A 9136-nucleotide genomic window follows, 5' to 3' on the forward strand; every position below is an offset into this window, starting at 1 on the left:
CTTTTGCAATTTGAGTGAAAGTTTGTCCAATATAGCCACTGAAAAACTGCAGTTGAGATCAGCGGGGAGTGTGGGGACAGACTGGGGCTGGAAGGGGAAGAAGACTAGGAACTATGGGACAAGAAGAAGGAGACAGCAAGGTTGGGAGAAAGATTAGTTATGTAGAGAAAACTGAGACTGGCTTGGTAAAGAGACAATGACAAGAAACCAGGAGAGAAGTCTGAGGCTGGACAAGGAGTCTGAGGAGGGGGATAGGGATTTGAAGCCCATTGGGGTAGTGAATATACCTGGGGGCTGAGTCTACTGATGGCCACGGGTGTGGGAGAGAGATCCAGTGAGAAGCTGGGAGAGGGGCTAACTGAGCAAACGCTGAGGAGTAGAGATTGCTGGTTAGGTGAGGGGAACAGGACTGGCACTGGGAGACTAGGGTGAGAAAGAGGCAGGACAGATACAATAGGTTGAGGCTAACATGATGAAATGCTCAAAAATTATTGGGATGTCCTAATAGTAAGAGCTTGGCCTTACCATACACAGCTATCACCCCCAGAGGAAAGTGTGCCCATTTTTCACATTTGCTACCTGGTCACCCTAGTGGAAGCAGAAAGTTTTGGGGGATGGGCATTTGAGTCTATGTTCAACCCACTCCAGAGCTTGGAATGGAACTCAGGCTCCCTGAGTCACAATTCCTGTGCTGACAGCCAGTATGTGTGAAATGCACTGGCAAAGTGTCCCATCTCTCCCCGGAGCCAGTCCACATATAGGATGACAACGTACTACTGCTGTAAAATATCCAGTTAGCTTTAGTGGCGGAGGGATGGGCAGTGCATTTAAAGATTCCAGCTGCTGCTTACCCATGTGGATGTCACTATTGAAGCACATGGTGGAATTTTTTTTATTTTAGTTTGCTTTTTTACAATCCTAGAAAATTATAGTCTTGGGTGTTTTTGCATGTGTAAAAAGAACATTATTCAAATTGCGAAGTCAAGCTCACAAAAGTTAAGAAACGCTCAAATTAAGGTTGCCTGTACAATGTTAATTCCAACCCCTTTCATGAATGTCATGATACACCCTTTAAATTACAAAATCACATGCTTCCCCCTGCCCCCACAAGACCGCTGCCCTATATAGTTCAAAGAATGGAAGCTATTCAATATTTCAGTGGTTCCCAACCTTTTCATTAGAGCAGACCCTCAATTACCCCCCAAATCATTTGCAGTTCCCCACCCAAGCCAATTCTAGCCATTAAGTACACTTAATTAGAAGAAAGAGGAAACTACAACATAGATTTTTGTACAGTAATTAATAACATTTTTGGAAGATGTTTAATTTAAAAATAATAATTGATTGTAACTTTGCAATTTTTTAAAAAAACCCTTATTTTCTATGGTCATTTTTATTTATCTTTTATTTTTTTCACGGACCCCCTGCAGTACCCTCACAGACTCCCAGGGGTTCGTGGATCCCAGATTGAGAATCACTGCAATAGTTTGTTTTCTTATGGTTCTGTGTGAGTCTCTGGCCTTACTTACCGAATGCTATTGAACCCCGCATTGAAGGCAAAATTTTTACTGGCCTCAGAGGTGTTTCCATGGTGCCCATCACTATAATATGCGCTTCACAACACCCCTGTGAAGTGATGGGTAGTATTATTCCCATTTTACAGCTGGGGAGCCGAGGCACATAGAAATTAAGATTAAAAGCTTTCACTGATTTTTGGACCCAATTTGAGATGCCTAAGTCCTAATTTTTCAAAGTAGTTAGTACAGGGTAGTACAATAGAGTATAGCACTTTGTTCAAATTGCAGCTCCCTTTGACTTCAATTGCAGCTGTGATTACTCAGCACTTCTGCAAATCAGACTCCAGGGCCTGCACTCAGGACCCCAGAAACACAAACAATTATTGACCATCTGTGAAAATTTTGCTGTAAGTGACTTGCCCAGCTTCACATAGGAATGCTGTGACAGAACTGGGGAGAGAATCCAATTCACCAAGGCAGGATTCATTTGCCTTACCCAGAAGACCACTCTTTCTCGTCCTGAAGTTCCTGCCTCATTCTCTGCAGTGGTCTAGCAGATAAGTGTCCTTCACTACACACCCCTGATGCATCCCCTGAGCAGCTCCATCCTGTGCAATGAATGAGGCAGTAGTCCTGCAAGAAAAAATAACATGTCGTCGGATACTTAAACAATTTGTGATAATTCATTGCATACCCAGAAGGGAGTTGAATTAAGATTGACCAGGAAACCTGAAATCTGGCATTTGCTAAGTTTTGATAGCTTGACTTTGCCAACTTAATGTTCTTTTAATGTAAAATTTAATGTGTGTTATATATAATGGGAGTTGATATGTCTGTAGTCTTTGACCAGGGCAGATTGTGGAAAGGAGATGGCCATGTTCATCCTTTCATTTCACTCTCTGACCTGACAGCTATAAAGTATCGGTAATGTTTTTGCGTCACTAGACATTCCACACCACAAACTCCCATCACTAGGGGGTGTGAAGTATTCTCCGCCCCCCCCGCGTCCCCCCGCACAAACAACCTACTTATGTCAGCCGAACTCCCAGTATAGCCAGAGCTGTTGACGGGAGAGATTCTTTCACTGACGTAGCCACTGCCTCTCATGTCAGTGGATTAATTCTGCTGACAGGAAAATCTCACCTGTCTCCTAATGCAGCTTTTTAGGAGTAGACCGGCCCTGCAACCATAGTGTCTCATCCAGTCATTCTGTTAGAGCATGGATTCCCACTCATGCGTTTGGACCCAAACATGGGTCACAATTAGATTTTTCTAAGGATCACTGGCTGGGCTCTTACGGAGCCATTTGCAGCCACTTGGCTCCTCCTCGGCTCCCAGTCCCTGCCCTGCAGTGCTGAAATGGAACTCATTTTAACTGGTTTAACAATCTTGCCCTGAAACCAATTAAACTGAGTCCCATTTCTGCAGGGCAGGGCAGGGAACTGCCCCACTGCAGGTGGAGGAAGGGAGTAGGAGGGCTGCGGGGGAGCCACAAAGAGAAGGAGGAGGCCCAATGAAGGAGCAGCGGGGGGCGGGGGGGGTCAGCAGTGGCAGCTTGGAACTCCCATGAGGTACTGGGGCTGGGAAGGGAGGCTAAGACAAGTTTAAACTCATGTACGGGGGCCAGAGGGAGCTGAGAGCCAGTCAGGGCTATGTGCCCCAGCTGTAGGGATGCCAGAGTCCCTGTCCCCACTCCGGTTTTTGGAAATCGTGTGTGGGACAGACAGCCCTAGCTGGGGATCCTGTGAGTGAAGCTTCCTGTCCCACATAAATTTTCCAAAAATCTGGCAACCCTAGCTGAGAAGGGCTTAAAATTTTGGGGGAGGGTGGGGGGGCTGAGAGAGGTTTAAGGTGGAAGTTGGGGGGGCATTTTGGGTTTGAGAGGGGTTAAAGCTGAGAGGAGGGGGCACATTTTGGGGCTGAGGGGGTTTAAGATGGGAGCGTGAGGGAGGCTGAGAGAGGTTTAAATTGGGGGGGGGCACTTGGGGGCTGAGAGGAGTTTAAGGTCGGGGGAGGAGAGGTGTGTTTTTCCCAGGGGAGAAAACACACTTTTCCCTCTTCCCTCCCAGTTTTGAACTGCCTTGGGTCACACAGTCTTCCTGAATTGTCAAAATGGGTCCCCACCTCAAAGACTGGGAACCACTGTGCCAGAGGTCACAAACGAGGCAGCAGCTCAGTACCCTTGATGAGACCACCAAAGGCAATGGTACTGCAAGTGGTGGCACTGAGGCAGTAATTGGCCCTTTCTGTCCAGGTCTCTGCCAAACTTGTGCCCCAGAAGAGGTTTGTGGCTCTCTGTGCTCTCTTTGGGATGACAAATGTAACCACTGGAGGAGTTTTTAAGGGCCCTGGCGCTTCCAGCCACCACCGCTGCTACTGTGGCAACCACAGTGGCTGGGCGCTCTAGGGCCCTTTGAAATGCCAGGCCCCTGCGTAGTTACTTCCTTTGCTCCTCTCTGTCGGCAGGCCTGGCAGCCATCCTTGTATGTTTAGACACACAATATCTCAAATGCTGAGGTCTCTACTCAATATTTACTTAGACCTTACTCAGTCGACACCCACTGACTGCAACCGGGAGCTTTCCTGAATCAGGACAGAACAGCAAATGAATTAGGGCCTCTGAGTTTGGCCCATAGCTGGTAAAATGCTTGGGAACCCTTTGCATATGTGCGAGAAGTACTTTTCAATACTGCGGGGCAGTATACCAGGGCAAGCTGTGGCCACACAATAGTTATGACATAGGAAGGGAAGGGGATTCTGTTTCCCTGTGTGAGGAGTGACAGAGTTACTGTTGTAGACCTCACTAAAATTACCGGCAATGCTGACCCTTGTGTGTTTACCTAGCCCTAACGAAGTACAGGTTGAGTGGAGCCAGGGAGCCTGGGAATGGAACCCCAGCACCCGGCCCAGAGCAGCGGAGCCCCAGTGCCCCTGGCACTGGAACAGTGGAGCCTCAGGGCTAGTGGCTGGAGCAGTGGTGCTCCCATGCCCCAAGTGCCAGAGCAGAGGAGCATGGGGAGCTGGAGGCTAGAGCAGTAAACTCTCAGTGCCTTGAGGGCTGGAGCAGCAGAGCCATAGTGCCCCTGGGGTCAGAGGAGTGAAGTGCCCCAGCCCAGCAGCCAGGAGCTGAGCCAGCCAGTGTCCAGGAGTGGAGGGGCCAATACTGATCACCCCAGTCCAGCCAATTCCCTGGTTTGGGACTGGTCAGGTCCTGAAGGAGCCAGAGGTTCAACCTGTATTTACTATTCTTAAAACTACACATGCCTCTTTGTGGTCCCTGCTTTTGTGTCATCTACTATTGCTTCATACACTGCTCTGGTAGCCTCTTGGTTTGTGGCTTGTGTCTAAGACGTTGGGCTTAAATTCATTGCAAATGTCTCTGTCATCCTCAAGGGAGTTAAACTAGGGATGGTTTTGACCCTCTGTGTTTAGTATTCAGTATCTTCAAGAGAACAGGCCTGATGCTTCATCCCCTTAGTTCTTTACACTTGTACAAAACCATTGCCAAGTGGAGGTGAAATGCTGCCAATCTGAGCTGTGTTTTACCCCCATCTGCACCAGTATAAACGACCACACGTACACGAGGTGTAAGGCAGTAAAGAATCAGAGCCCAGGTGTGCAGGTTCTTGAATCCTGTGGGTTCTCCTGTTCTTGATCCAGTGAAAGTGGGGTTTCTACCCCGAGGGGCTTGTAGCCACAAAATGGATGGTGCCCTAGATTCCTTAATCAAGGACCAACTTGTGTGGAATTTGTCCCTTCCAGCACTTGGCTATTGCAGAGTTAGCCACTTTTTAAAGTATGTTTTATTTCTTCCAAGTGAATTGTAGTTTGCAACGTTACTCTCGCCATGCTGGTTCCAGGATATTAGGGACAGGAGCAGGAGAAAGAGAAGCTCTCCAATAGTGTGGTGGGGGGATAGGTGCCCAAACCATTGCCCTGGCCCCATGCTGCCTTTTCTCCCAAAGCCCCCTCCCATGCATCTTTCCTCCACCCCCAGACCTTACCCCTGCTCTCTCCTCTTTGCCCCCTCCCTCGTCACTTGGCAAAACCAGTAAAAATGGATGGGACCATGGCCCCGGCTCAAACATCTCTGGCACCCCACAAGGCAGGTGAGAGAGACAAGTTTCGAATTTGCACAGAGCTCTTCTTCGAGTCTGGGAAAGGTACCCAGAGTCTTACCGTTGAATGAAAGATGGAAGGGACAAGGAGTTATCACATATTTCAAAAGACCATGCAAGGTGAAGTGTGCAATTAACACCTCTGCAGGTGTAGGACAAAGGAGGGCAAGGGGGTTACAGATTGTTGTGATGAGCCACAAATCCAGTGTTTTTATTAAGCCCTTGATTTTTGGCCTCTAGCGGTTATTAATGTACATTTCATCTTTTGAAGGTGTAGTGCAAGCTGGCTTTGAGGATGAGGACTGAGAGATTAAGTAGGGAGTAATCATTTTGTGAAAAGTGTTCACCCACACGATACAGCGTTTTATCTCTTTTCATTGTGAGGCCATTCAAGAGTGGAGCAACTGTCTCATTTCACTCCCATAGTTATCATGGGGGCACGTAATACCTTGCATGAGAGATACCACATGATGCCATAGGCATCTATACGCCCCACGTATCTTGAAGCTGTGTTGTTTGAGGTATTCATCATCACTGCAGCGGAGACAGATGTCTGCATGGTGTCGGTTGGTGCCTGGCGGGTCCTGGGCTGGCAGGAATTAGCTGGGATGTTGTTTGTTTTTCCCCCTGTATATGAAGCATGTTCTCTCAGAGCATTTGGGCAGCCCCATCAATCCACAGTATGAGCTACTTCTTTCTTGTTGGGGGAAAGGTGGTTTGAATGTGTCATGGTGGGTCTCCTGGACTTTCACCTCAAACAGGCCCACTGATGGAGCCGGGGGGCACAGACGCCAGTTGCCTGGGCCAAAAGCTGGCGTCAGCAGCTGAAATTCCAGGCCCCTTTGAAATGCCAGTAATGCCACTCCACGTGGCTGTGGGGGGGGCGGGGGTGCAGAGCTGCAGTCCTGGCGGCACTAAGGACGACAGCCCTTGGCTCCGCCCCTTTTGCTGTTGGCCCCACCCCATCTGGGAGCGTGGAGCTGGGCCCCTCCCACTTTGCCCCATGTTTTTTGCTGGTATGTGCAGGGCTTGATTCTCATTCCACCCAAGCTCTGCTAAGTGCAGGAATGGGAGAGGATTTCCAGCCACTTTTGATTTGCTCCCAGTTAACGTGGGTCAAGCAAGATCATGCTCAAACAGTGCAGTAAGTTAGTGTAATCTGATGTGCTGCCTGCAACACGCTGGTGTGCCGTGAGAATTGTCCAAGCATGCCATGAATTTTGTCAATTTCCCCTAGCTGCAGCTCTTTGCAGACCCCCCTTGGAAGGAAATGCCGACCTCGCACGAGCCTGTCCACACTGGGAGGCAGCTGAAATGATGCTTCCTGGCTAAAACAGGTGGTTGGGAAGACTGCCCTTGTGGCAAAGGGGGAGGGAGGAAGGGCTGTTAGAACTGGGATGTGGTTTAAATGCTGCTTCCTGCTCCAAGAGGGGAGGGGAGCCTGCTCTCTGGAGCCACTTCTTTCCGCTCGCCCATGAGTAATGGAGTAGCCCACTGAAATTTTCAGCAGTTACTCATTTACTCAACATCCTGAACATGTCTACAAAGGTTATTCTGAAGTGGATTTGAAACATTCATGCATTTATCCACGTATAGCTTGTTGTATGCACTATTATGTTGCAAATCTCTCTAGTAAGACTGTAACCATAGTACAGTAAACTGTTTTAACCAGTATTCATATAACGGGACTTCCCAGTTAACGGGCCTTCTGGCCCATGGGTGAGTGGCCAGCAGTCCTCCTCTAGCCCACCCAGTGCTCAGAGCGACTCACCTCATGCATGGCATCCCGCCCAGAGAGCACGTGGAGCGGCCATGCATGAGCTGCCCAGAGCAGCTCCCCACATGGCATGGTGCCCTGTCCAGAGTGCTTGGTGCAGTGCCCCACCTGGAGCGGCTCACGGCATGGCCATGCATGAGCTGCCCAGAGTGGTTCCTCGCGCAGCGCCCCACCCAGAGCATATTGGAATATCGAGCAAGCTCCCGGTCCCGGGGCTGCTGGATAGGAAAGAATTTACTGAAAATGCAAGTAAATGTGACGTTTATAAGCAGTCAATTTCAGCTGAGAACTGTGGGCGTGCCATGGAGCTGTCTGTCTTGCTGAAGTGTGCCATGTTATTAAAAAGGTTGGGCAAAGGCTATTCCAACTTACATCCAGATTGTCATGAAGGGGGCTTTCCAGTAGGTGGAGCAAAACATTGATGTATCTATGCCCCTCTTCCTCAGGTCACAGTTACCTTACCCTGGGGACTGAGTATGGCTCTTGTGCCAGCTCTTTGCAGGGAGGGGTCCCCGACACCAAAGGAGTTCTCTAACAGCTCCAGATAGGGCAGCAGAGATTCTGGTTTTCGTACTGCTGAAGCAATATGAAGAGGCAAAAATGCAATTAGGCCCATGTCCTTTGAAAACGTCTGTGTCCAGTCAAAACTATCCATTCTTCAAAATATAACTTTCAAAATGAGGCAATAAGGTTCCTATGTTTGAAAAAGCTTTGGTTTCAGACCCACGAGGTTAGGTTAGTGTAAGTATTTACGATCTCACATATGGTAGGCATGATTTTTAATTAAGGCCGTTAGCTGTGTTTTACTGTGCGGGCAGCAGAGCGCCATGGAATTTACATTAAGAAAAATATACTATCGATGTCATACAGGACTGTCTGGTAATCAGAGTGGAAAGCCAGCTTAGAAACGAATTGGCAACGGATCAGATAAAAATTGAAATTGGTAACATTTGTGTTGGAAATCAAGCCAGATCTGGGAAAGGCTGTGTGCAAGCTATTCTGTTCCTGGCAAAGAGGAACTGAGTGTGAACAAACTATAGTATCAGACGCAATGTGGAACACCTTTAACATAACTCTGGACTATGAAAACAATGAGCAGTCCTGTGGCACCTGATAGACTAACGGATTTATTGGTGCCACAGGACTTCTCATGGTTTTTGAGGATATAGACTAACACAGCTACCCCCCCCTACCCCCCGAACCCCGGTACTTATACCATGACTTACCTTGTTTATCTCTGCATTATTTTAATTGTTCTCTCTACTCCTGCCTGTATCTGCTTAAAGTTTAATGGTGCTTTGAAGAGAAGTTACCTAACCATGTATGGTGTGTCATGGTATGGCAGTGCTTTTTTTTTTTTTTCCCTTAAAAAAAGGAGCCAGTACTCTCAGCAGGCTTCCCATCCCCATCTCCCACAGCCAGTCCCACAGCTGGGGCTGCCAAGCACAAAAAAAGCACTGTGGTATGGGTATAGTTTGGTTTGGTTTTTTAAACACTGTTAGTCAGACAGTGAGGCTATGTCTACACTGCAGAGCTATTTCAGGATACTGAGGTATCCCAAAATAGCTACTCCGTGTCTGTGAAAAGTGCCCGTTATTTTGAAATATTTTTTGAAATAAGAGGCGTGCTATTTCAGCATCCCTATACACCTGGTTGCAGGAGGAGTAAGGGATGCCTCGAAATAGTGCAGTATTTCAACATTTGGCACTGTGTAGACCACTCCA

This window comes from Carettochelys insculpta, chromosome 8 (assembly GCF_033958435.1).
Source record: "Carettochelys insculpta isolate YL-2023 chromosome 8, ASM3395843v1, whole genome shotgun sequence".
Lineage (NCBI taxonomy): Eukaryota > Metazoa > Chordata > Testudines > Carettochelyidae > Carettochelys > Carettochelys insculpta.